We start from the raw sequence: 27,731 nt of genomic DNA on the forward strand, positions 1-27,731 counted from the left end.
TCTCTTTCGTTCACTTTACTTTCGCTCATCGTTTTTCGCTCACTGTCTTTCACTCACTGGTTTTCATTCCCTCGTACATTTTTCCAGTTCTTTTTGATAACGTAATTTTAGTTTTTTAGGCACATTTGGTACCTCGTGGCACTTGCGTCTTCCAGGACATCATCGGGGATGAACTTTCGAATCTCTTCCTCGCTAGCACCTCCCCATCGATGGTAATCCACTGGACTACTGGTTGAAACGTTTTCTGGTTAACAGTACTATTTTCTGACTTCGACGCGTCCATTGAAACTTTCTGTCACTTTGACATTAACCATTAACCTTCTGCGTTTCTGTATTTTAACCAACGAAATTAATGAAAAATGTACCACGTGACACATGAATTATATTCTCAGGAACATATAACTATTCACCATCCATTTCCACAATTTCCACAACGTGCACACAACCACTGTATTGACGTTACAGAACTTTGTTTATTTTGTATTTTATTTTTTTTCCATAGCAACAGATCCGTCCAAAAATGCGATTTATTTTTATTTAAAATTTCTAATACAAAGTTACAGACTCGCTTTTTAAGGAGGTACCGAACCAAACCAGATACAGCACTCCGCTTTCGTTCACTTGAATTGCATCGTCCACTCAGCTTCGCTTGGTGGACGAACACGCGGTGAACGAAAGCTTTGCCTTCCTCTTTCTTACTGTAAGTAACTGTTTAAAACATTAGAGCAACTTATCATACATCACTGGATTCCGAATATAAAACTATCAGATTTAATGAGAAAAAACATAAGCGTACATTTAAAAATAAAAAGCTGACTATTGCTGCTCTGAAAATGTTTTAATTATGTAGGTGAGAATGTAATATTTAATTAATCATTTCGATTGACATGTGGATCGTCACCATGCCAGAGTATATCGGCTCTTTAAAGATTCCGTTTTTTAAATCAGAAAGGTCTTGACATTTTCTTGAATTAAACTTTAAACATACACGTTTGATGTTAACGAAAAATTTCATTCTGCAAGTACAAAATTTCAAAACCTAAACGTAAACACAAATGCAATTTTTACGTTTCTGACAATCCGTACTTGCGGAATGAAATTTTCCATTAACATCAAACTTGTACAAATTTGTTTAAGGTCAAATATCTCTTCTTAACACCATATTCTATAAATGGTAAGAGAAAATCTAAAAAACCTCTGTATACAAACGTGTGTTGTGTCTAGTTACCCAACAATTTTGGCATGCTCACGGTACAGTCTAATGCACTCAATGTTGTGTCTTTCGGCATGCACACGTAATGAAACAAAGCCCCAAAGTCTATTTCTAGTTGTTGAAGAATGCGAATCGCGAGAAGCACCGAACTAAAATTTTACGGCCATAATAAGCGACCGCAACAATCTAATCTGGTTTCGTTGACCCAAATTTTTTTAATGGCAGTCTTAGATAAACGATTAAAACGACGTCAATTCGATAAATTTTTTCCACGCGTTCATTAAAGTGACATCCAATAACTGTTAGAAAACACTCTGCAACTGATAATGATACACCCACTTGGACATCTCTGATATAAAAGTACGGAGAGTCGGTGCATTTATTGTCACCCAGGGCGCCTCACATCTGTTACACAATTCGTCCTTGCTCCGTCCCACGTTTTCGTTAACATTCATTACGGTTTGTATTCCTAGCAGAGGTCACTGAAAAATTTCCATTTTTTCCAATTTAGATTTATTCATACGACGGCACATGAAATTTGCCGGCCGGACCACCGGCAAAGGTCTATCAAGGCCAATGTCGGAAGGGAAAATTTTTGTAGGGTTGCAGGGCAAGCGTCGAGTCGTGTTCGTGTTCCCTCATTATTTTCCGAATCGATATTGCGGCTAAGTTGTTCGCATGTAAATAATGTAAAATGGAATCGATAAAGCGGCAATGCCCCTGTTACACGTATAACAATTGACATAATTCCGGCATCGACGTCGAAATATCGTTTCCGCCCACCTAAGGTCACACGATTCCGCGGACACGGAAACTTACCACGAAAAATCAGTCCAATAACAGAGGAAAATAAAGTTAAATTGACACTTGAACGACGGCACTTTCGCCTGTTCGGTCGGAAAATCGACAAAGCAACATTCACTGGTGCGAGCCACGTCATTAACCACCGATTCTTGTTGCAAAAGAATCTGCTAATTTTGCAACATAAAGTAAGCATGACATCAACAAGAAAAACAAATCCAGTTGAACTGTCAAGAAATGCAAATAATTCAATGGTAGGTGTTAGGTGTGTATTATGAAATTCGCAATGTATCGTGCAAACCATGTGAAAAAGTGGTGGATCATCCGCGGCTCTACTGCTCTTGAAATTTTTCAGTTGAGGGTAATTTTGCTCCCAGTTTCGACACACTTCCATCCCTCCTAAAGCCTCGCGCGCTTTTCACGTCGAACCTTGATTGCTGCCGGTCGAAGAGAGTTTTCCGCCTTACGTATCTTGAGCTGCTCGTAAAGATAAGTCGCTCATGTTTCTCTGGTTTTCCTCCGTCATTTTCTCCATTATTCTTGTTCTATACACCCTTACTAATTCACAATGGCATTTTTTATCTGTCCACTTCAAAACTCACCTCTTCCCCTCAACTATATTTGCAAAATTGCGAAAATTCAATGAGTCATTCATTCCTCTACCCATTTTAAACTGACAGTTCTTTTTATAAATTGGTACCTCCACTATTTTTGCAAATCTTTGTCTGTTACGAATATAGCCACCGGCAAGACAACTTTAACAAATTAATTTCTTACTTTTGCCATTAAATTATTATTTGTTGGACATTTAAAACTCCTTCAGCCGTATCAAATTTTACACGTATCCATGTATTTTAAATTGTAGTTATTTAATTTAATACTCGTTGGATTTCCAGCCCCCGTAAAATGTAATTTCGCGTATCATTAACCCGCTCAAACCCTCTTTGTGTTTTCATGGATTAATATTCTAAATTTTTGGACGTAATTTTTACTGTATCTACTAGGTGCCCCAAAATTCGCGGAACAACTCAATGGGGCAATGTCAACTCATGTTGGAAAATAATGAGAAAAATAATTTACAAAATCTATAAGCCTCTTAGATTTGAAGATGTGGGGGTTCAAAAGGTGCAGCTTTGATCTCATTCATTTTAAATATTAAAAAAGATTTTGACTATTTATCTTTTACCAACTAGTGTCATAATAATTCTGAACGATTGTAATCAGGTTTGCAATTATTTTCTTCATCATTTCCAGCATTTCCAAATCGTAATTTTATGCCTGTTTTACCTGAAATAACGAACGGCAACATGGCTTTAATTTTTCTCTCATTTAGTGCAATGTTTTTAAATGTTACCACATTTAGTGTAACAAATAGGTCCATATCTTCTACAAAAAAAAAGAAGATAGATTTTTTAAAATATTTTTACCTGATATTTTAATAACTAAGTGCTTAACAACGTACTGCTAAGTTGTTCCGCGAATTTTAGGACAGCCAGTATAAATGATTGTCTGATCCAGCTTGCTATGAAACTCAAATTTTGAATGTGCCGCTTTATATGTACAATAAATTCGGCAAATTCTTAATGTCAAAAAATTTTCAGGTTAGGTTGTTTGCTAATTTCTATCCTCACAAACCTTGCCAGTCTGTTTAGCTCTAAGACCGGACATATTTGCAATGAAAAATACAGATTTTTGGTGTTTATTAACTGTGATAACACGAATATAAGGCGGCACAATTATATTTTTTCCAAAGCTGGCTTAACCCCACAATCATTTCTAGATACCTGTACAAAAATGATCAAGAGCTCCCGACAAAAAAAAAGAAATATTCAGCATTAAATAATTTTATGACTAATAGCAAATACGACGTAATATGTCTACGTTTATTAATTAAGGATGTTTGATTTTGCCCCCACACTGTTAACATTTTCTTTAGATTTTTCTTCGACTGGCTGCAACTTTTTTCTCTGGGATTAAAACCTGCTGTGTCACATGTGATTAAAGTCTATTCTATTTTTTATTTTGGTATCTGAGTAGGTTTCTGGATTCTTGAAGGACGCAGTCGCATATTTACAATTAACCCTCTTATCCTTTTCATCGAACACAGAAGACGTAATTCTTCTATTCTTAGATACCCAATTTTATCTTTTTTCGTTTGATTTCAAATTGCTACATGAATGAACAAGAGCATGATAAATTTTTCATTCAACCTTGATCAATCGTCCCCGTCCATGAAAAAAATATCGAACGGTCAAGGGTCATAGCACCTAAATTTACGCCATTCGTCACTGGTTGACCGCTATTACAATCATTATTCTCCACTGTGCGTACAAACACGCGCACGCAATTTCTGCGCCCACATCCATCCAAACAAACACAGGACATCCAATTACTTCCTTTGGATGATTGAGTAAATTGATCGGAAAGCGAAAGAGGAATCGTAAGAACCTCGAGGGATACACCAAATATTGACATAATACAGGGCAAGCAACTAGTCGGATACGCCCTTAATGGTTAAAGACGCGTCGGATTCCGGGACAATCAGGAAAAAAGGGGATTATTACGTAACGAGAAGATCCATCTGCGACTGTTTACCGCCGCTATATTTAGACCGTTTCTAAAACGGAACTCAAACGGAATGCACATTTAAAAATACGAAAGAGCCATTAGCGTCATCGGGTTGTGAAGTATCACAGGGAAGAACTGGGGGGCGATTATGGAATTCGGACTCGTGCGTAATAAATATAATTATGTATCTACTTTAGATCTAATTTTCCGATTACAACAAAAATTTGGAAAATAACAATTTCTAAACCTGTACGAGGAGTGTTCAATATAGAATCATAATTTTTCGCAAAAACGGATGCGGAAGTAAATACAGTAATGATAATGAACAATGACAAGTGACGTTGAAATTTAAAGTACATATAACAAGAGGTACAGATTTAACATAGAGAAAAAATTTATTGAATATGTACAGTCGTTGACCAAAATAAAATAGGACAAAGTGTTACCTTAGACAGTTTCACAATTCAAAGATTTGTGTAGTGTAACTGAGGCGAATGTGTCTCAGATTACAACTTGATTTGACTTGACAATTGATTTACAAAAAGTTAGGTTGTGTTTTTTTACTTGTCATCTCGTCACTGTCACTATGTTCAATTGAATGATTATGAGTTTTTGAAATATTGTCGTCTGATGACACTTATCAGAATTGTTTTTTTATTTTTGACACTTTTGTTTCCTAAGAGATGGATTTCGCAAAAATATCGAATTACACAATCGAAATTTACTTTGTCCTATTTTATTTTGGTCAACGACTGTACATATATCGATTAAAAATAAAATTTAGAAATACATATGTACTATCGGTGGACATAAAAACCTGCGACAAACGTCACAATTGTATAAAGTCAAAAATCAGAAATATACATTGGGTAAATTTGGCTTTTTAGAAACAAGGTTATAAAAATTATGACATATTGTCAGAAACATCAAGTTAAAGTTCAGTTCTTTATATTTTATATAATAACACAATTGATCTAGCATCTCTTACGTTCAAAGAGTTAATTTTAAATACTGACAATTTTTATTTTGAGTGACAATTCAAAAGTCTGATATACAATAAGCAAATTTTGGATGTCCCAGGTTTTAATGTCCACCGATAGTACATACCTACATACATACATGATAATACATATAGTCGTTTTCAACGACATCCGTGCTGTCAGTGTCATTTCTAATATTTTGTAAATTTTGGGAAATGATAGATAATAATTTGAATTTGTCAATTTGCCGCGTCAAGGTAAATTGCCAAATTAGGAAATTCAAAATTACTAAACTGAAACAGTAAGTGATGCCAACATGTTGTCATATTGACAGCATGGTCGTCATTGAAAACGACTATACATCATTTCAAGTTGTAAAAATAGTAAAAAATTGACAGTTGAGTTTGTATTGAGTGTTTCGTTTAAATATCGGGTGTTTTTTTTAATTTCACCTCATAGTAGGCGTTGAAGAGTCGATTGTGAACGCACTAGACGGGTTACGGATCACGGATCAGGTCTTTATTATATCTTATGTTTTTACACGTGTGGATTAATCGACTACTATGGGGTGAAATTAAAAAAAAACACCCGATATAAATTCTACGAGTATTTAGTTGGCAAAGTTTTGTAATCGAGTTATCCATGAATCCGATATCGTATGTAGTTTCTTGAACAAAAAAACACAGTTTAAAACACAGGTTAAATCTAGGCATATCAATCGAAAAGACATACGGATTCAAATCCACGGATGACTTGATTACAAATTAATTTGATCCCTCGATAGTTTTAAACTGGCCCACTCATGCCAAAAGAAAGCCCAATTTACACACGAACGAGTTGAATATAACGGTTTTTTGTTCGACGAGCCTCTTAAAGGCTCCAAATATGTAGCTTAGAATCTTAAAAATTAGCTCCAATAAATACAGGTTGAAACACAGGTTACATCTTGACATATCATCGCAAAAGACATACGGATTTAAATCCATGGATGACTCGATTACAAATTAATTTGATCGCTCAATATTTGAATGAAATTTATTCAACTACATATTTTATATGTACTTTTTGGTACCAAATCACAAATAATACGACTAGAAAATTAGACTTGAAAGTACATTAACCGTAAGCACGTTTTTTTTTTTTTTTTTGAATAATTACGTAATCAGCACGCAAAATAATTATTACCTCATTTAGCTGTGCTACCAAATTCCATTAAAACAAGTTATATGTATTGTTTTTTTTTTCCGATAATTTTGACTTTTCAAATCAGATTAGGCACCAATTTTTATCATTTGTGTGACTCTTCGGGTGGTAATGTCCCTGTACGGTCAATTTGAAAAGACACGTGTTTTTGTTAGTTTTTTGAGTTGATTTTTGATTATGCATCCGTGTATTCGAAAGTCGCTGCGCTGAATTGAAATTTGGTCGGCGAGAAGAAAGCGTTCCGATGCATTTCGTTGAGGATTGTATAGAATGGATCGAAATGGGCGACGCATGTGCGTTGACTCCCTCCTGATAAAACGTGCAAGAAGCGTGGGCGTGGATGGAGTACGCGTAGGATAAAACGGTGCGTACGAGTGACAGGGGGGAGAGAAGAGGGAGGGACGCCCAAAACGGTCCGGCTGCAGGCCTCGCTGCACCATCTGACCCACTTTCCCGGATCGGATTGAATTGAAACAGGAGCTACGCCGAGAATGTGGGAATATCACCCCTACGAGAGCCGACCGACCGGTTTTAATGCGATGAAAATTTTTGGCGGCCACGGTTTTAAGGGATTTGCCTCTTCACTAACTACGAGTATAATCGCGTCAAAATGTCAAATCTAGTTCACCAAAACTAATGGTATTCTCGTAATAATTGGGCAATTTACCACCCTGCTATCCAGCGTAAACAATGTCGTTATAAATTAGACCGCCCACGGCTTGGCCGCTTCTCGAAACACTATCATCCACCCTTGTTATTTTCCGCGACTATTGGGGCAAGCAAAATTGTTTTCTCTTCGGAGTAAACTGCTGAGAAAAGTTAGGAAGTTAAGATTTAGCGTTTTGGCAACGACTGAAATCATTAAGAAATGTTGGATCTTTTTCGCGCACACCCTTTCATATAAATTAATGTTGTTCAGGTTTCTCAAACAGGGAAGAATTTTACTGTTAAATTGCTGTGGTCCGAATTTCGTTTATCAACATTTCAAAGTTTCCAGAACAATGTTTCATTTGCACTCAAATTTCAACGTTCTACACAAAAAAAAACAGCTTTCAAGTTCAATTTTATTAATTACATATTAAAATACTGGAACAGCGAAAAAAGTTTTCCGAGCTTTTAGGTATTCAGAATTTCGGATGTGGAATTGTAGATCTACATTAAATTATTGCGATAATAAGATTTCATGTTGAACACCATAAAACACTTAAGTTATTTAATATTTTAACTTTAAAACGTGTTATTGAAATTCAATATCTAAGTGTCTTGTTTAGACCCTGGTTTGACATTGACTTAATAATTATGTTCTCGTGCTTTTAAGATGCTAGGTTTTATGATTAGGAGAAGCTGGTGTATGACATGAAGTTTGTATTATTGTACATATGTTCGCCGCAGCATTTTAGAACATTATTGTATGGTTTAGGTTTAGGACACCATGTATCTCGCGCATAAATCTATATTATACACGTGAGAAACTACCAAAAGTATTTGGCTTAAGGTTTATTTACAAAATCGCAGAAAATACAATGAATGTACGGTGTTCCTATTTAAGCTGTATAACACAGTGCCCTCAATTAAATCGGTCATTTAAGACCAACTGATAATAGCTGGAAACGTAGCAGCAAGCGATGTTTCCCGGCGACATTTGACAACATCGGCAAAGTATCTGCCGGCCTAAAGATACTCATTCACGTTGAGGTGAATTGCAGTTCATAAACTGACAGATGTAGATTGCAATCCCGAACTGCAATTGACTACACATATGCAGTTAAATTTCAGCATTATGGACCGAGGGCCACTATCGAACAGTCTGAGAACTACAATTTGCCTAAGAATTCCTCACATAAGTACCGTGAAGACTGTCTACTACATCTACAATGTCGTACATATGTAGATGTTTTCAAAAAAAAAAAATTGTCTTGTTAAGTTACGAACAGAAGAAACATCGTTAAACCCTTTTGGACGATAATTAATTTATCCTACATGAAACTTGTATATTTAAAAAACTATCACCGATGGGCGAGGCAAGATGGCTCACAGTTGGGGACTGCAGGTGAATGAGTACCTTAAGATCAAAGAATGTTACCTGCATCCCAGTTTCCCATACGCAAACAAGAAACAAATCTGAAAATCGCACGACACTTAAAAATAGCCAATAGAAAAACAGAATTCGGTGTCGTTTCTATAACAATATAGATTTCCTGGAAATTTTTTGCACCTAGCTAACCCAACATGAAATTAATAAGTGGAAATTTTTTCAGCCAATAAAAATCATTTATTTATTAAAAATCTCAATTTTTTTTTCCGTTGTCAAGGATAATTCTGTTATACAACTTGATTTTTTTTTTGTCAGAAATTTATAATTTAAGAAGCATAATGTCCGTGTCGTTGCGATTTTCTTACCGAATATGCCCTCGTGGCCCTCGTGCATTGATTAATATCCGGAAATTTTATTCTTATGCATCTCCAAAACGTAATTAGCCCTGGTGTTCCACACGGGCTAATTAATACGTTTTGCAAATGCATTCGAAAAAATTTCCGGAAATAATCAATGCACTGGGGATATTATAACTGAAAATTACACTTCTTTTCTTTTAGTAAAAAAATACAAAATAATATGAATGTAATGCATTGTTATACAGGGTTATTATAAACTACTTTCAACTGGACTCTAAACGTCGGTGGCAATACATATGTATACATATCTCTAGACACAGTCGATGAAGATGTCCAGTTATCGGCAACTCTGTACAGGCCTTTAGAAACATGATCGTAGCTTGATAACTGATTAAAATTTTCAAATATCTCGAAAATCAGTGAAAAAATTATTGTTAGTTCCTTTTTTTTACTCTGAACAATACAGGCAAGCAGAAAAAATCTAAAAGTCACCCCATGACTTTCTAGTATATGTATTATAACCAATGTGCCATCATAGAACCACAATCGAATGTTGACTTGTTGTCCGATTGCTGCTCAAGAAACAAATTGGTTCTGAATAAGGCCAAGTGCATTTCTGTTTCATATTCGCGTAAGCATGACATTTGTCGATTTGATTACAAGATAGACAACCATAATTTGTCTAGTCGTTCTTCCACCAAGGACCTCGGTATTTGGTTTGATTCCAGACTAGTTTTTGATGTGCATATTAGTTCTGTTGTTGGTGCATCGTTGAAACTTCTCGGATTTCTATTTAGATCTTGCAATGAGTTTCGTTCCGTCAAATGCTTAACTACGTTGTATTTCTCGCCTGTAAGATCTCGTTTGCAATATGGTTCTATAATATGGTTTCCATATTGTGATATATTAACTCTATTGAATCTGTGCAACGCAAATTTCTAAAATATCTTTCTTTTAAGGAAAACGGAATTTATCCGCCGATTGGTGTTGATTATGATTTTTTGTGTTCCAGGTTTAATTTTACCCCCCTAAAAGTTAGACGGGTACTTGATACGGTAACCTTCCTCTTTAAATTATTTCACAATAAAGTGGACTACACCAATCTTTTGAGTGGTCTGTGCATCAGTGTTCCTCAGATTTTATCAAGATCACATAGATATTTTCCATGTTCCTAGAGCTAATACAAATGTTCTTAATCATTCTCCGTCGTTCAGAATGTGTTCCATGTTTAAGTGTTTGAATGATATTTGTGATCTTCATACTATGCCACTTCCGAGTATACTGGTTGTTATATCGGTTAATTTGATCGATTGCAACGCTTACTTGACATGGTTTTTATTCAGTGTTATCTCCCGACATGGGACAGCAGTAATAATTGTAGCTGACTGTTGCTGAACTCTGTTCATATTTTTCCTTTTTTTTAATCAACTTTTATTTGAACACAATGTGTAGGTTATCCAACCCCGCAAATACTGAACTTGATTTTTTCGTATTTCACTGACCACATTTGTTAAAAGTGTACTCTTTTATTTTGATAATGGGTCTGTACCTGTAAGATCAATAAGTGCTGGACTTCACTTAAATGTCAATTTTACACACGTTTCATGTTGCAAATTTTATTTATTTAATTATAATTCATAAAAATCATTGAATAATGGAGGTCGGTTAACTTCATTTTTTAATGAATATGACAATAAATCTAATTTGATGCAACATATTTTCCATTTTTTCTCGGAAATTTCGTTATCAAAGGGTATAGTTTTTTTATGCCATTACGATCAGAAAAAAAACAGAATCTATAGAAAAATTATGTTACCATTTGAAAAATAAAAGTTACCCATTGCCCATAAATGGGTAGATGGTATAAAAATTATATGGTTACTCAGGTTTGTAGTGTTCTTAGAGTCATTTTGTTTCCTGTATAATTTTTTTCATTTGGGTCATCACTCGTGTAAAAACGTAAGATTTAGGCCCGGTTTATTCATCTTCAGGTAACTTTAATTGAACGGTAATTACCATGGATCTACCAATAGCAGATTCTAAATCATAGCAACTATAAATGGCCTGATAAATTTACTTGAAGGTGAATAAACCGGGCCTTAAACAGCTGATCCGTGATCCGTAATTCGTACAGTGCGTTCACAATCAACTCTTTAACTTTGAGGATAAATTTAAATGAACGCACGATACATTGTTTGAATCTTTTTTATTCCAAGTGTAAGTTTATTGCACGAGTACAGCAACCAAAAAATCATTTTTATGGCTGTATGCCATAAACGGTTACATAAATGCAAAGGTTCAACAAAGTAATTCTTGGGGAAACTAAAAGCATGACATACTTCACATTATTTTATTCACACCAATATTCAAAAATAGGGGAACAGAATTGAAATTCTTGCAGCTGTGTCACAAAAAATATATAAAACTTTAAATTCAGAGTGCGAAGAGCCGAGGTTAAGAAAAAGATTTTATAACTGCTATGTTATTAATTCCTGTTACTGAATTTTATTGAAAGACCACATAAATACAATATAAATAACTGTAAAGAGCGTAAACGGAACAACCGAAAATGTACAATAGAAACATTTCTGTTTTCTGATTTAATTTGTAAAATGGGTTGGAAATACAATTGTCAATTTCAATAGGTAGTGTTAATTGGTAAAATGTTTATGACTTTCTGCATTATAAGCAACTATGAGCAATTGTTTTCCTTACTAAATGTTACCATTATTTAGTACAGTAACACCAAGTAGTCACGAGATACTGAAATTTTATTATTAGTTATAACTTGCTATTACATCAAGCAAAAATTAAACATTATCCTTGGGAAAGTTTTTGTTAAGAAAAAATAGCACAAAGTGTTGTAAGATAATAAAAATGTAGGATTAATGTTTGAGAAGATAGTGTGACCCAGATGTAGTTCTATTTACATGAAAATCTTGATTTATTTTTCAAGCACAAAAAAAGTCAACACAAAAACCACCTTCAACTGTGTTTACTCAGACTTAATGATTATCACCACCGCAAAATACATAAAATGCATGACATTATGCAAATTTTGAAAAATATGGACTTGATGTGGTGTGAGTAATTTATTGTCCAGCCTATTTGGAGCCGCAGCCTCAATGTGGATCAGCATATGATTATTCATTAATAATTTATTATCGATCATATCCTTTGTCCTTGGGAAAATTACAGTTTGGCAATGGAATTCTTTGTGATCTGTGTCACTTTTTACTTAAAATAAATACACCAAAGCGACGCTATTAACATAGAATGAGGTCAAGCGAGGTGGGTATAGATAAAGAAAATAACCCAACTTTTAATTAACAAAAACAAATACATAGTAGTCGAAAGGTGTTCTATATAAATTTCTCATAATCAATACTTTCTCAACATTCAATCAACCCTTAAAGATTCCCATATCAATTAAACCCTCACACGTGACCTGTTCTTCACCATATAATTTTATGAATCTGCAGCGTGCAGAACCGTTTTTATCATCGTAAATTTTTAATGGCTTATTGATTACGAGCTTAATTTCCGGTTATAAAATAAAAATCTTTCAATGACGCCGGGAAAAAAAATATCCGTAACATTGTAGCTGCCGCGCCAGTGTTCCCACGGTGTAATAATAAAAAGACGGTTTTTGTAATGGAAATTAGAAATCCGTCGAGATGGAGCTCTCCCCTTTCCCAAGACTTGAGCAAAGTTTCCAGACATGGGCTGTCTGCTTTCGGTATTCAATGAAAGTATTCCCATTACGCCGCCATATATGGGACGAAATTTAACTGATCGCTATTAACCAGTTGTCAACAAGGACGCTCTCTGGTTAAGGCCAGACTGTTTATGGACGCGGAGTCTCAAATAATTGTGAAAAATACACAACGAAACTTGCTAAATTGACGTTCACGTGATAACCACATGACTGCTTCACTCACCTTTCCATTAATCACGCTTCTGTTACTAAAATAGATATACAAACCTAGATGTGTGAAAACTTTTTTCCGCTACACGAGTTCACTGATTGTAGAAGAGCATAATATTTATAACATCAACAAGTCGAGTAAATAATATATTATAAATAAAATTCGCGACACTTGGTTGGAGTTTTTTCTCATTTATATTATCGACTGACCTCAGCTATCACTTGACATTTGACAATCATTTTTGAATCACCGCCTCATAACACATTTTAATGAGAAGACTTATTTTTTGCCTGAATAACAAGAGGGCTCCACCGGATAGGGTTATTCTTAAAACAGAAAGTAACTTTGCTGCAAAATATTACATACTCAAAATTTCCTTACGCTGGAATTCCAAGGTTATTTTATTAGAGACGTAAAAAATTAATAGGTCTACTTCTCCAATAAGAGATTGTTAACACTAGACTTGGGTGACATTTAAAAATTTTATATTAAAGTATCGATGTATCCAATTACATCCGACTTCCTTCCTTAATGATTCATTAAAAAATAAACCGGTAGGTACACCATTTTTTTTACTTGATGGAACTTTTGTTAACTATCACGGGACATTTATTCTTATCATTAAAAAAGAATATTAGTACATTTAATAAATTTTTAACTTAAACGAATACATTACATATTCTGTTGTATACACTACAAAAATTAAAAAAAAAAAAATCCATTATCATGTGTTATCTACCGTACAGAGTTTGCGTATAATTAAAATTACAAAATAACAATATACAAATTACAAAAAATAAATTAGATTTTAAAGACACACACAAGGTCAACCTTTGGTTTGGGACGTTACTGTGGTAGATACACTTGCAGACAGTTACGTATTGAAATCATCTGAAGTCTCAGGTTTTGCCGCTGAAATGGCTTGCAGACGCAAACATAGCAAATATAGTTCAATCATTTCGTCAAACTATGTCTTTAAAGGTTTAACATTTGAAACCTTAGGCCCTTGGTGCAAAGAAGCCATCGATTTCATTAATGTCATCGGAAACCGACTTATCGCGGAATCAGGCGATTCAAAATCAAAGAAATTCCTTTTCGAGAGGATTTCCCTTGCCATTCAACGTGGAAACGCTGCAAGCATTCGGGGCACTTTTCCAGATTCCGCAATATTATCGGAAATTTTTGTATTATAAAACAAAAATGTTATGTAATTATGTTATTAATATAATGTTCTACTATTAAAAAAAAATATATATAAAAAAAAATAAATGTGTTGTGGCTAACAAACGATATTTTGCTAATGTTTCTGCGTCGAACTCAAAATGAAGTCATGAACAATAAAACAAATTTAGCCACAGATTAATTATTGAAATGTTAATATTTCTACCTGTGTATAAACTCAAACATTACAGTAACCTCTATTAGTCTAACAACAAAAAAAACTGACACCAAATTAAATTTTCTTCATTCTACACATGAATACGTCAACGTTACCTTACTCCTAGGTACTTCGGACATTCCACGTATATGTATAAAAAAAAATAAACGACTAAGAGGCCGATTTCAAGTTGAGTTGCAACTTGTATTGTCATGGTAACGGCACAAAATTGCAAGTTTGAGAAAGATGACGCATATTAGTAATTAATGTGTAGGACAAAGATAGCTACACATTTGTGCTGCACCACCTATTTGTCACCCTGACTTGAAATCGGGCTCTAACGGCCAGTTTCATAATGTATTTTAAAAGCGGTTTTAAATTTAAAACCACCTTTAACTAAAAATTGTGTTTCATATTCATTAAAGGCGTCTTTAAATCCTTAAAACCCCCTTTAACTTTAAAAGCTCGTTGTCGGCCTTTTATCTCGTTAAAGGTGGATTTAAATGGGGAACATAACCTCAATTACATGACAAGTGACATTTCGCTAGGCTAGTGCATTGCCACAAATTGCTGTTTTTTTTTTTGTGAATTAGTAGGTACTTACCGAATAATTAAATCAACATTTCGGAAACTTATAGGTATTCAGAAAATAAAGATATTCCATGAATTCATTAGTTTTTATTGCTCAATTGTTTTCTTGCTAATTCAATCTAAGTCTAATAGGTAACAGTTTTTTCCTTTCATGTTCTTCTCTTTCCTCTCTTCTCTTTAAGTGTAGGATCTTATTTTATACAAGTTTTGTTTTAGATTTATAAAATTGCTCCTTCACTTGAAAGGTTGGATTTGGCATTTTTGGTCCCAATCTTTTATTAATCGGATGTTTTAATTTGGCGCTGCTCCACTAGCAAAATGTAAAATGCAGAATGTAAACAAAAATTAAAATACCTACTCGAAATACAATTCAAAGTCCCAGGGAAACAGTTGCGAGTTACCAAAACTTTCAAACGTTTACTGTAAAATTCCCTAGAATTCCCTAGGAAAATGACTACGTACACACGGTGAATGATTCGTTTTCGAACTAATGCAAATTTTAACTAATGTTTCGATAGTCCGTGTTTATGAAATGCAGTCTCCTTTATTTTAGATTTAAAGTCGCATTTACCTTAAAGGCGCATTTTATTAAAGGAGTCTTTAGGGTCGGATTATGAAACCGGCCGTAAGTATACAAACAACATTAGGATATCTGTTTGGTAACAGGGGTTGATCCTGAAAATACTCTTAGCCACTACTACCAACCACCTACGCAAAAAATTTAACAACAAAAAGGTCAAAAGTATCCGTTTTGGTGTTTTCTTGTTTTTCTTGTATTATTAAAATTACATGTTTTTCAAAGTACAAAAGCAAAGAGCAAAGTCAAAAGTAAAGTATGTACATACAGTGAGTTTTTTTTAAGACTGGCCATAGCGTTTTACGTGCTAATTTTTCAACCCCCTGTTAACTTTTGTCCTCATGAAAATATTCAACCCAGTTTTGTAGTAAAGTTGTGAGATATCATAATGTATTGAAACAACTTCAATTTAATAACCAGAAGCAAGGAATAAGTTAGCAAAAAGATGTTTTTTGAATTCCGTTGGATTCAATTTTAAATTTTCAATAGGCTAAAATTTCACCTGACATTTATAATTTTGATAGGTAATTGATTGTGTAATTGCTTAACTGCCTATGGAGGCCACTTCGGACATTTCATTTCATTTTTATTGAAGTAAAGAACCTTGTTATAACATAAAAAATGAATTTATCGTTACTGAAGTAATGTTCAGACTATTTTTTGCAATTAACATTTTGTGTGTAAATTGTCTATTACAACCATTTTAGTATCACAAAATAAAGTAAATGGTGGTAAATGACCAAATAATATTATTGTTTAATCTAAAAACAGCGCTAAGCTTTGTAATTTTCACAAAAATAAAAGTTAACAGGGGGTTGAAAAATTAGCATGTAAAATCCTATGGCCAGTCTTAAAAAAAACTCACTGTATATCCTGTTCACGTTGGACTGAACATCAGTCGTGCAAATCGCACACATTTGGCATTAACTTTCATATGAGTTGTCATACATAAAGTCCATTCAAAAAACATCTGGACTGTCAAAATCAAAATTGCAGTTGTTAGGTTGTGAAATCACTAGTTATTTTCATATTGCCCAGTTGTCACCTATGATTTTTTAATTTTTCAAAATATTCATTTGTTTAAATTGACATTGTCAAATAAATTGCAAAATTATTTACGTGTATTTTGTAAAAAGGTTAAAATGGAAAGTTCAAAACGAACTAGGGTGGTTCTAGAGAAGAGGGCCATAAGAAATTATTATGAGGAACAAACAAAAAAGTGATAATAACGGGAAGAAATTACAAATTTGTGCCAAAGCATTCTTGTGATTTAAAAAACAAAATTTTGCAGATACCTAAGTGTTAATCAAATGTTAAATACATAATTTTCTTCCGATTCTGAATAAATGAAACAGATGATTTTGGTTGTTGCTTAATTTGTTACCTGTTTGTCGTGTGATTTTTATAAACTATTAAATTGCTTCAATTCATTTAGTTGCTGCATTTCACTTCAAGTGTTCGAAGCAATGAATGATTCAAAACATTTTTAGTTCAATAATTAAAAATTAAAACATAACCTAAATATATTTTGTAACTACGGGGGGATCAAGAAGGACTGTTTAAGTTGGTAACACTGGATCGTATTTTAAATCCTATAACAGGAGTAACTTCCAGTTGTTGGTGGCTTGTCGTTGTTAATGCTGTACCTATATCAGATATTTGTCAAATAAACCAACAAAACATATCCAGTTGCAGTGTTATAAATAACCGAATTAAAAAATTTTCTTAATTGTACTACCAACTTAAAAAGTCCTTCTTGATCACCCGGTAGATTTTGATGTCGGTACACTCTAGCGAAAATTTTTTATACCCAAGTACAGTCAAAACAAGCATTTTATTTAAAATTTAATTTTGACAGTCCAGGAGTTTTTTGAATTTACTATAGTAACAGGTCAGGTCATTTGCACCACTGATGTTCATTCCAACGTGAACAGATACATATTACTGTCGTATGATAAAAAAGTCTTTGGATGGCGATAGCAGTGAAATGCAAAAACCATCTAGAGAATTATTTACTTCTACTGCCCGTAATTTTTATGTATACTTCAAAGTAGCGCTAATCTCTCACGGAACTCATTTAAACATAAACCGGGCAAATAAACCCAATTAGGTACCATTTTCACCGCGATTTCCATTACGGTACATAGTATGATCTAATAATAAAAATTTTATGTTCTCTTTGAAACATTTTGAATTATAACCTGCTAATTTGAAAGTTGTCAAGTAAATGTCAAAAATAATTGAAATACAAGACTACCCTGATCTAAAGACTTTTTGATCATACTATCGCGGTCAAAAATAACTGGGACAGTGTGTTAATGTAGACACTTCCAAACTGAATGAGTTTGAATGCGTTTTGGAAGTGTCTACAGTAACACACTGTACCAGTTATTTTTGACCGCGATGGTACGATATTAAGTACAGTCGCGAGCAATAAATTTTGGTCGTCAAGGTCATTCTTTGACGCAATCGAAAATGCTCCATTGTAAAACAGTCGTAAATATCATAACCTATGATCATGTTGTATGACATTGATTGTCATTTTTTTCTCAATTTTTTGACACTTTGTTGACGTGGGCATGATCAGGCAGGGAAATTTTTTTAAATTTGTGACAATCTAACCAAATTTTGAAATGATATTGACGACCAAAATTTATTGCTCGCGACAGTACCTACCGTGCCTTCAAATAAATTCGGAATTAGAGTTGGCTGTGCTTTTATTATGAAATTGGTAACATGCAATTTTTAAAGGGACAGCAATGACCTTGGACAACACACTACACGTGTTAAACGTCTATTACCAACCGTTACTAGATAAAATATATAAATCACAGCCTACTCTAATTCCGAATTTATTTGAAGGCACGGTATTTAACTACAATTCAATTACAATATTTTCTAATACATATGTATGTATAGGTAATATTCCTCGTCGAATAGCATTATTATAGCGTCTATAAATCGTACTGTTGTATTATAGAGATGGCGACTACATAACCGTATTTGACAAAGAATACTATGCACACATAATTCATACGCGAAAATAGAAAACAACCTGTTATGATTGTATATCAATTAAATTTGTTAACAAATTTCAGGCGTGTGTCAAATGGCTTGATCCAAATTAAAAAAAGCACTAATGAAATCACATTTGTCTGACTTCACGAATGCTGTCAAATCATCGATTAGTGTTAGTAGATATAACGAATAACGTGAAAAAGTATGCTTGAAAGGTCATTACAAGTTGCAAAAATTGTAAAAAATCTATCGACTCATCTGCACAGTTGTACCTTTCAGACGTGCAGTTCGTCCACAAACAGATCGGCGAATGTTTTTTTATTTTTATCCTGGCCCACCTGACTAGATCATATGGGCTCCGAATCTAGTGTCGGCGAACTAGCCCGATGTAATAGCAGTGCGTCATTGAAAATCATTTCAATAACAAAACCCACGTCTCCCATGCGAATGGCCGAGGTTAAAAAAAAATCGCTTTCCCTGAAACATGAAGCGCAATTTCTGTCAGAAATGTGGGTGAAAACAAAAATTTAACTTGACACATTTTCTCTGAGCGTCTGCCAAAAAGTGCACGAAAAAACTGGTCACACGAAACACCAACGACGGATATACAGTCCGCCTTCAATCTCGAGTCTGCAGCGCTCGATACGCCCCTGGAGCTTTTCATTCACAACAAATACCAAAAACAATCTCTGTGATTAATCACGAGGCATCATCCTTGACGGTCCGACCTAGAACTCGGCCATACACAACATAATCTCGTGATTCGAGGGGGAAAAAGAACGAAATATCCGGCGCAATACAATACTGCCAGTGGCGGCTTCTCAATGGAGGCAGGGGAGGCCGGGCCTCCCTAAATATTGTAGAAGTACAAATTATAAAATAAAAAATACTACAATAAAATTAAAGTCAATATACATGATACATGTAATAAACGAAAATAATAAAATATACCTACATACAAATATAAGAATATAGCACTTTTTTGTTAGCTCGTTGATTATTATTAATGAATTATGTAATTAATAAATTAATGAATGGTAAAACGCAAACGGAGGCCGAGAGCACTCGGGCCGCTCCAGCTTATTGCACGTGTTTACTTCAAATTTGGCCTTGAACGGACGGTTCTGTGTAAACAGCGAGTTGAAAATTAAGAAAGAAATATTAGCGTCATCGGCGGCCGGCCTCAAGCCAATCAGAAAACACCCCGCGCTGAAATTAAACATTAACGGTAAAGTGCACGCTTCCCTACGCATTTCGCTGAGTTGAAACAATTCTGTTTGCTCTTGCTATCTCGAAGGTGGGGTAAGCGGTTAAGATTTAATTTTGCAATTCGATAATTTCAAAAATGGAAGTGACAGTAATGAACTTCTTACATCATCTCGATTTAGTAGGTTTTTTGTTGATTCATCATTTTAATTCGTTGTCTTATGAAAAAACCCCAACCAAAATTGGACTCTCTTGTGATATTAAACAGTAAACATAACATATCATTTTGTGAATCGTGGTAGGTATGAGAAATATTTTTAGCTTTACATTTCGGCCAATAGAATCTCGGGTAATTGTTCACTTTAACTACTTCTGGAATTTTCGCGTTTTTTCTGGCTAGACAGCCTCAGGACGTCCTCCTACATCGTTTCCCACTAGTCAAACCTTGTGCAAATGAAAATTTTCCTTACCCTTTAGTTATACTAAGACTTGGCGCGACCTTGAAACACAACAAGAGAAAAAAAAAGGCATTTGCACAAGGTTTGAATGGTGGGACACGATCTAGGAGGACGCCCTGAGGCAGTCTAGCCAGAAAAAACGCGAAAATTCCAGAAGTAGTTAAAGTGAACAATTACCGAATCTCGTCATTCAACAATGAGTAAAAAAATTCAGTCGGTTGTAAGACTTGGTTTTTGCCTAAGGGCTTTATCCGCTCAATATTTGACAATTAATAGATCAGACTCATCGGTACGCCTTAAATGAGACAATCTCAGCTACAGTCATTTAAATATTTATTTTGGAGATTATGTAATATGTAATACATTTGTCAATTTTACCATGTAATTCATTTAAACGTCTTGTATTTGTGCTAATTTTTTAAATAAATGTACACCCCTCAAAAAACAAATTTTTTACAGCGCATAAATAAATATCTCTCACATTTTGACTGGCCTCTTCGAGCACAAACACCACGAGCCGCCACTGAATACTGCCAACCACATGTACGTATGGATGTGTGGCGGTGTATGCGTGTACTTGTTACGTAAGCTGCGAGGGCTAAATAAAAAGGTGGGGTTAATGTCAAGGCTGTAACTCGTTTATTTACTTAGGGTTAATATCAAGGCTGTAACTCGTTTATTTACTCGGATCCAATGTTTACACATTTTTTATCAGCGTCGCGATTGAATTAAACAAATTTTTTCCGTTGGCTGGATGATGATTTCCGGTTGCATACAGCGTCGTCTGTTCCGTTTCCTTCCGCCGAGTGCGGCCCTGGCAGCGGCCAAGGAATAAACAGGTCGTTTATAAATAGCTAGTGTACGGTCGATATCGGTGCCTAGAGAATGACAGGCTTAGCCACTGTCCTATTTATTGCACGTTCTTATGTCATCGAACGGGATGACGACATCAGACGATTGATTTTTCTACTGGTCGCTAGGTGGCGGTGTTCCCGAACAACAACAAAAAAATTACACGCCGACTTTCGCTAACAAATGGGAAAGCGTCAATTATTACAACAACACACTATACTAACTCAACTGAATATGTACGCTGATGGCGATTTTAATTAGCGGATGCTGGATAGATTTTTTGCTCGCTTTGTCTGACTTAATGTACTAGGAGCGACAGAAAAATCAAAGCGGAGTCGCCGATCATAGGCGCCGATTGCGGGCGGGAGACGACGGAAGCGTCGCTCGCAGATGGCGGGTCAAGGGTGCCCCCGAATTCTCCTGAACTTGAACTGCCAAACCTATCTACGGCTTCCCTATTTACTAAATGTAGTCACCTGATGCTCGAAAAATGTACACACATTTCGTTGTGTACACACACACACATTTTGTTGACCGACTACCTACCTAAAGTTGACTCAAGTTGCAAAAAACCAATTTGGATTTGCAACAGCAATTTTATGGCATTAGTCGTTTGAAATTACTTTAAAACTGTACTTATATGGGAAATATTCAATCCAAACTATGATTTTCAGGTCCCTTTGTGCCTTTATTTGGTTCAGAAATATTGGAAAAATGCTGTTGCAAATGACAAGTGGTTTTTTGCAACTTGAGTCGACTATATATTCTCTCACACCCAAAAATATACTACACAAAAAACATGAAGTGTTATCAGTATTTATCACTCTTACTAACAATTTTAAGTTTCGCCACAATCTTATACTCATTATCCTACAAAAGGACACCTTGTCACCACTGGCAACAAGCCCATTGATAACAAAAACTACCAAAATTATTCCAGTAAATCAAATGTCACATTTTTGGAAGATTTTAAATGTAAACACAACTGTTACTTTCAACTATGAGACATGGACGTTTCGCAACTGTATGTCTATTGTAAAAACGGCTAAATAAATCAAAATTCGCTAATTGAGTGCTTATAACTAACTGTCTCAATTTCTTATTACTTCACGTCGTCGTTGCAACACTTCCATTGCTTTACTTTTACGATTTTCTTATTTAGCATTTTCCAGATTACGATTGAGACACTTTCTGTTTTGTGACTGTTGTTCCAGTAAAAAAAAAGGTGTTTCCGAATTCCGAGCTTGTAATTGGAACAAGCGAAACATAAAAATAGGCCTTGAACAAACAAAACTTTTCAAAATGTCGAAACACCACCCACGAGCGAAGATGAGCCTCACCAGTTGAAAACAAACAAAAAGGACGGCGCCTCCTACAAACATTAATCGAATATTTTTACATTGTACCATCACGTTTTCAACACTAAGAAAAAAAAACCTGAACCAAACCCGATGGCCTCGATTTCTTCTGAGCGAGTAACGCGGCAACGTTGCCGAACGGATGAAATTTGTTCTTTTCCGCCGTGTCTCTGCGCCCAATTTATCAGCGGTGGGTGAGTTAAACTTGGAAAGAAAATTAGTAAAACCCTACATGTTTACTGGAAGTTGCGTAAACAAGACGGTGACATGTTTACAAGAGGTTTCACCTTGAAAATGAGCGAGAGCATTTCCACGATAAAATGCCATAGATACGTCACTCTCGCCTTCTTCGGCAAGTTTGTCAGAATCGTCCAATTCTCGTCAATTATTCCAATTCAGTTGACAGTCTTCAAAGGGAGTGTATTCCAATAACGCGGTACGTATCGAAAAATACGAAATCAAAAATGGAGTAAACATCTAGATAACCGAAGCGGAAAGTTTCCAACTTTTTTTAACATCCGTCCTCTTTACATTTTTTTAATTATTGCGCCATCCGCCGCACCATTGACGCAATGAACGACTTTCTTTAGTTACTTTCGGCAAGACTGGTTCGTCAGCGTATTGGCAATCGATCTTTGGCCGTTTTTATGGCGAAAATGATTCCATTCACGGCGATTAATGTCAAAGCGTTTAAGGGTGAACGGTCTACTTCAGGGCTGACTCCGGGTAACACAGTTTGCAGCACAAATTCCTTATTAGACGAGAAAATATTTCAAGTAGTGTTATATACTCAATGCAATCAGTTCGCTGATGTCCGTTTCTGATTAAGGGATGTCAGTCATTTTTACTTGTAAGTGCTCGTTGACTAAATGACCAAATTGGGTAAAGTGCTCGACCATAAGGAAGCGTGATGATTAACAGAAAAGGAAGCCCAAGTATGATCAATTAACGCTGACGACTGACAAATCAGAAAATCTCGGTGTTAAAAACAAATCCGGTAACTACCTACCTTTTCACCCAAGAGTCGACGAAGACAAGCGCAACAAAGACCACCCGCCAGCCACGTAATTAAAATATTTTTTAGGAGTGATAAATTTGTTAAGTCGAAAATTAACATGATTTTATTTAATTAGACGGACACTCCTCATATTAAAAAAAAAGTATAGGTGGGCTACTTGTGCTCCCCGTAGTGCCAACATTGACATGTCATTGACAAACGTTGCCCGAAGTTAAAAATATAAAATTCGTTGTCTACTACTCTGTTCTTAATTCTGTTGCCCATTCAAGGATCATGAATTTTCACCTCGACAATGTTTAATAAATAGACACATTTCTTCAACAATATCAGATGTCGACAAAGTATGTGTCATACTTACACCGCAATGTTAGAAAAAATTACCACATTAAATGGAAATATGGCCAACTGTCAAAACAAACTCATGTAGAAGTGAGAATTTTGTAAGCAACATAATCCACGGATTTGTATCCGACAGATGGTAAACATTTTTATGGCTCCTATCACACTTACAAATTCGAAAACAATACAGTTATATTCTACGGACGTGTAAACCGTGCAGGATCATTTTGACAAATTTCGGTACACATTCAAAAAGCAACAAGTAAACAACCATTTTTGTTTAAGATGATGTACAAAATTGCAACGATTTCAAGTACATAGATCTATCTGCGATGGATTATTTTCGTTCATGGGTAAGAATCATACCTTACAATTTATAATGAACGGCAAGAGATAGATAATGATGTCATCGACTGGAATTGTTAAGAGCTGAACCCATCGTTTTATAATACATACCACAATTTAAAAAATTGTATGACACCATTTCTGATGTCTGGTAGGTATTCCATAAACATCAACAAGTTATAAACGCCCACTTTATAAAAGTAATATTGTTGTTCGCATAATTTTACTATTTTGGTTGAAAAACCTTCGCCTGATCGCAAATCTCATAAACAAATATGCGAATTTTGTAATAGCAGGCTGCACCTTTTCGTAGCTTCCGATAAAAATAATGATGAATTTTCTGAATTAGCACTTGGTTGCGAAGGTGCGTATAAAAGGGGTTATATTTGGACAACGGAATTCGGTCTCCTTGAAATAAGTTAATTAATTCCGAATCAAAACCGAATACAATTGAGCTTAACTTGTGCATGTTTATTTACGATTACATGTGTACCAATACCGGCGAAAATTTTTCCAACTAAATTTAACACAACAGCAAGGCCTGGGTTATTCGTGCATGGATTTTTTTTCGAGGATATCTAGATTACAGTATCGACAACAAATATTTTCTTATCTAATATCGAAAACAAACAGCAACTCGTTGGCATGATCGCGTGGAGCGGGTCACTGTTGTCGAATAAAGTAATTAATTAAGAATTGGCAGTGGAATGTGTTTGACATAACAAATTTCCGAAGCCGTCCCAAATAAATCACCGAAAACCTTTGCCGGTCCTGGTCAACTTAGCAACGCAAAATTATTTATTTAAATGTGAAATTTACAAATTTGATATATTCTGACCTTGAGGTTGACAGAAGCAGAAATGTGTCTACTTGCGCAAAATTTAGCGCGGCATCATCATACACCGGAAAAAAACCAAAACAAACGATGATGTTGCGGCGCTCGTCTGGTCCATAGGCGGCCGTGTTTGTGCTGGTTTCAAGTGCACGAGGTGCAACAGCGGCATCGTTCTGGATGCAATCGACACAACTTTCTGCCGTGCAACAGCGGGGCCACATGACCGACTTGATAAATATTCGGAACGACGACCTACTAAAAAAATACCGCCGAACGAGCACTCACCTCGTCGCCTGTCGAGTGTTAATCCATAAGATGGAAATTGTGATTGAAAGTCACACAAAACAATTGCACTAGGTATGCACTCGACGGATGCACACTGAGTACATGTAAATAAATCGGTATTACCAGCGAAATCGACACGCGTCCAACATAGACTACACAGTACGACAAACTGACTTCGTTCGTGCGCAAGTTCCGCCACTGCTAGCGTAATGGTGGACGGTCATGCGCTCAGCGATCCTCGGCCTACGAAGCCGACCAAACATCAACAAGACTCGATCTCGTTCAACATATTTGCAGCGGGTACCTAACTAAGATCCAATGAAAAAGAAGCGGTCAACACTGACAATCCCGAATCCGCCAATATTGTCGACTTTCTATAAGATTTTACATGACTGTAATATTTGACAGTTATGTATACACGTGTCGATTGCCATGTCAAATAACCCTGGCCATGACATAAAGCCATCCTCTAATGATTGAACTTCTCGTCACTCTCCGATATTCCTTCGCCTTCCGTTTCCTTCTCTAACTCATCATTTAAATGACTCAATTTGTATGAATCACTGGCAAATGTTTATTAATAAAAAGTAAAACAACAACGCTTAGTTGAATAAATACATGCGTTTTCTGTTTCTGTTTCTTTAAAATAAATTCTTGATTCGATTATAATTTCTTATAATTAGAGGACCATTGAACTTTGGTAACCACATCGAAGTACAATTTGTGTACCGCAAATGTCAACATCTTCAGTTTGAAATGTTGTATTATCATTATTATTAACAGGTGGCCAATTGTTAGGTAACCATTTACAGAATAACAAAATTTAATTAGGTATATAAAAACAGCAAAAATACAACTGAAAATATTATTCTAATTCACAAAATATTTTATGTCAGAAGACCAAACATTTTTACCGCAAATGTTTTGAAACAAAAAGGAGAAATTATATCATTAAAACATTCAAGTGTACCTATAGTACAGCTAATTTCAAAATTATCGAGTACACCTCAAAAATCAAGAAGTCGATTTATTACATGTAAAGATGCCTTTTTGAAATTTGAGCGTCATATTTTTTATATAGGTTAGGTTAGTTTGACAACATAAAATGTCGCTGATATTTTAGAACACCATAATATTGTCTGTTTTATCCTCTGCACGGTGCTCTTCGCAATGTTATAAAATACTGGGCTACCCTCCGGATCTTGTTCTAATTTGGAAAGAACGAGCACATTCACTTTTTCGGTTAGATTCAGAATTTGTTTATCAAAATTGACATTGATCATTGACAAAAAATGTAAGTGCATTTCACACTGTAGAAAATTAGGTGTACTCTATCATTTTGAAATTAACTGTACTTACGATAGCAAATTTTAGAAGTGAAAAAGTGAAAAATGAAATGTGACATTGTTTTTGACTCATTAGTCATTAATATAGAATATTCTTTGAGTTGATAATATGAAATTCAAATATTTCGATCTGTCACTTTTCGTGCGGATGTGCGACATGTATTTAGTAATTCCGGGGGAGATGGTCATAGGAGAGAGATTTCCCACTATTTTTTGTTTGTTTTATTATTGTCATCTAACCAAAGAGAATAAGTCAATCAAAATTAATCGCGGAAAACAAAACATTTCTTTGCAGTAATTAAACTACAAATATAGCAATTTGCAATTACATATTTATACTATTGCTGAATACGTTTAAATAATTTAGTTGTCGAAAGTGACACTGTTTTTCTTTTGGTTTTCCTCTTTTGTCAATTGTATTTCGATATTTCTCAAAACTATTTCCTATCTCTATTACCTAAATGTCAAAGTGACGTAAATATGAAACAGTTTTGAGAAATACTGAAATACAATTGACAAAAGAGGAAAACCAAAAGAAAAACACTGTAAATACTTATTAATATTTTATTTTTTATTGCGTTTTTTGTTTTAAATGGTCATTTTAACATATTTCTCGTAAGATAAAACATGTTGTGTCTAATGAAGTATATGGGCTATCACGTCTAGTACCTACAAACGAGATATGTAGATAGCCCCAAAGAATTGCGAGTTATAACGCCATATTAGTTTTGAATACCTAAGTATTTCATTTTTGATGATGCCCAAGTACAAACGCAAAGCTGTCCAAATATAGGGCTGCAAGTCGATAAAATGCTATACAGAAGCTGTAAATAATTAAAATATGTCTGTGCCGTCCCCGTGTGATGCATATACTCGTATTAATGAAACAAAACCAGACTGAGACTTACACAGAGAAAGGCACATGAAAGGGAAAAAGAACTGTTTTCTAAATTGGGGATGCCACTCATGAACGTATGGCCACCTGTCCACATCGGTGAGATGTATCAGATAAATATTTTTTTTGTGCTTTTATTTTT

General features: G+C 35.0%; 1 protein-coding gene across 2 annotated transcripts in view; it reads right to left on the bottom strand.

Annotated features, from left to right (window-relative positions):
* Positions 1–25,522, bottom strand: part of EcR (Ecdysone receptor) — an 89,225-nt gene extending 63,703 nt beyond the window's left edge. For both annotated transcript variants that reach the window (XM_069041679.1, XM_069041676.1), the window contains exon 1: positions 25,349–25,522. The gene's annotated coding sequence lies outside the window, so the exon portion shown is untranslated. The remainder of the gene's footprint in view (positions 1–25,348) is intronic.
* Positions 25,523–27,731: the final 2,209 nt, after the last annotated feature.

This window comes from Tenebrio molitor, chromosome 3, assembly GCF_963966145.1.
Source record: "Tenebrio molitor chromosome 3, icTenMoli1.1, whole genome shotgun sequence".
Lineage (NCBI taxonomy): Eukaryota > Metazoa > Arthropoda > Insecta > Coleoptera > Tenebrionidae > Tenebrio > Tenebrio molitor.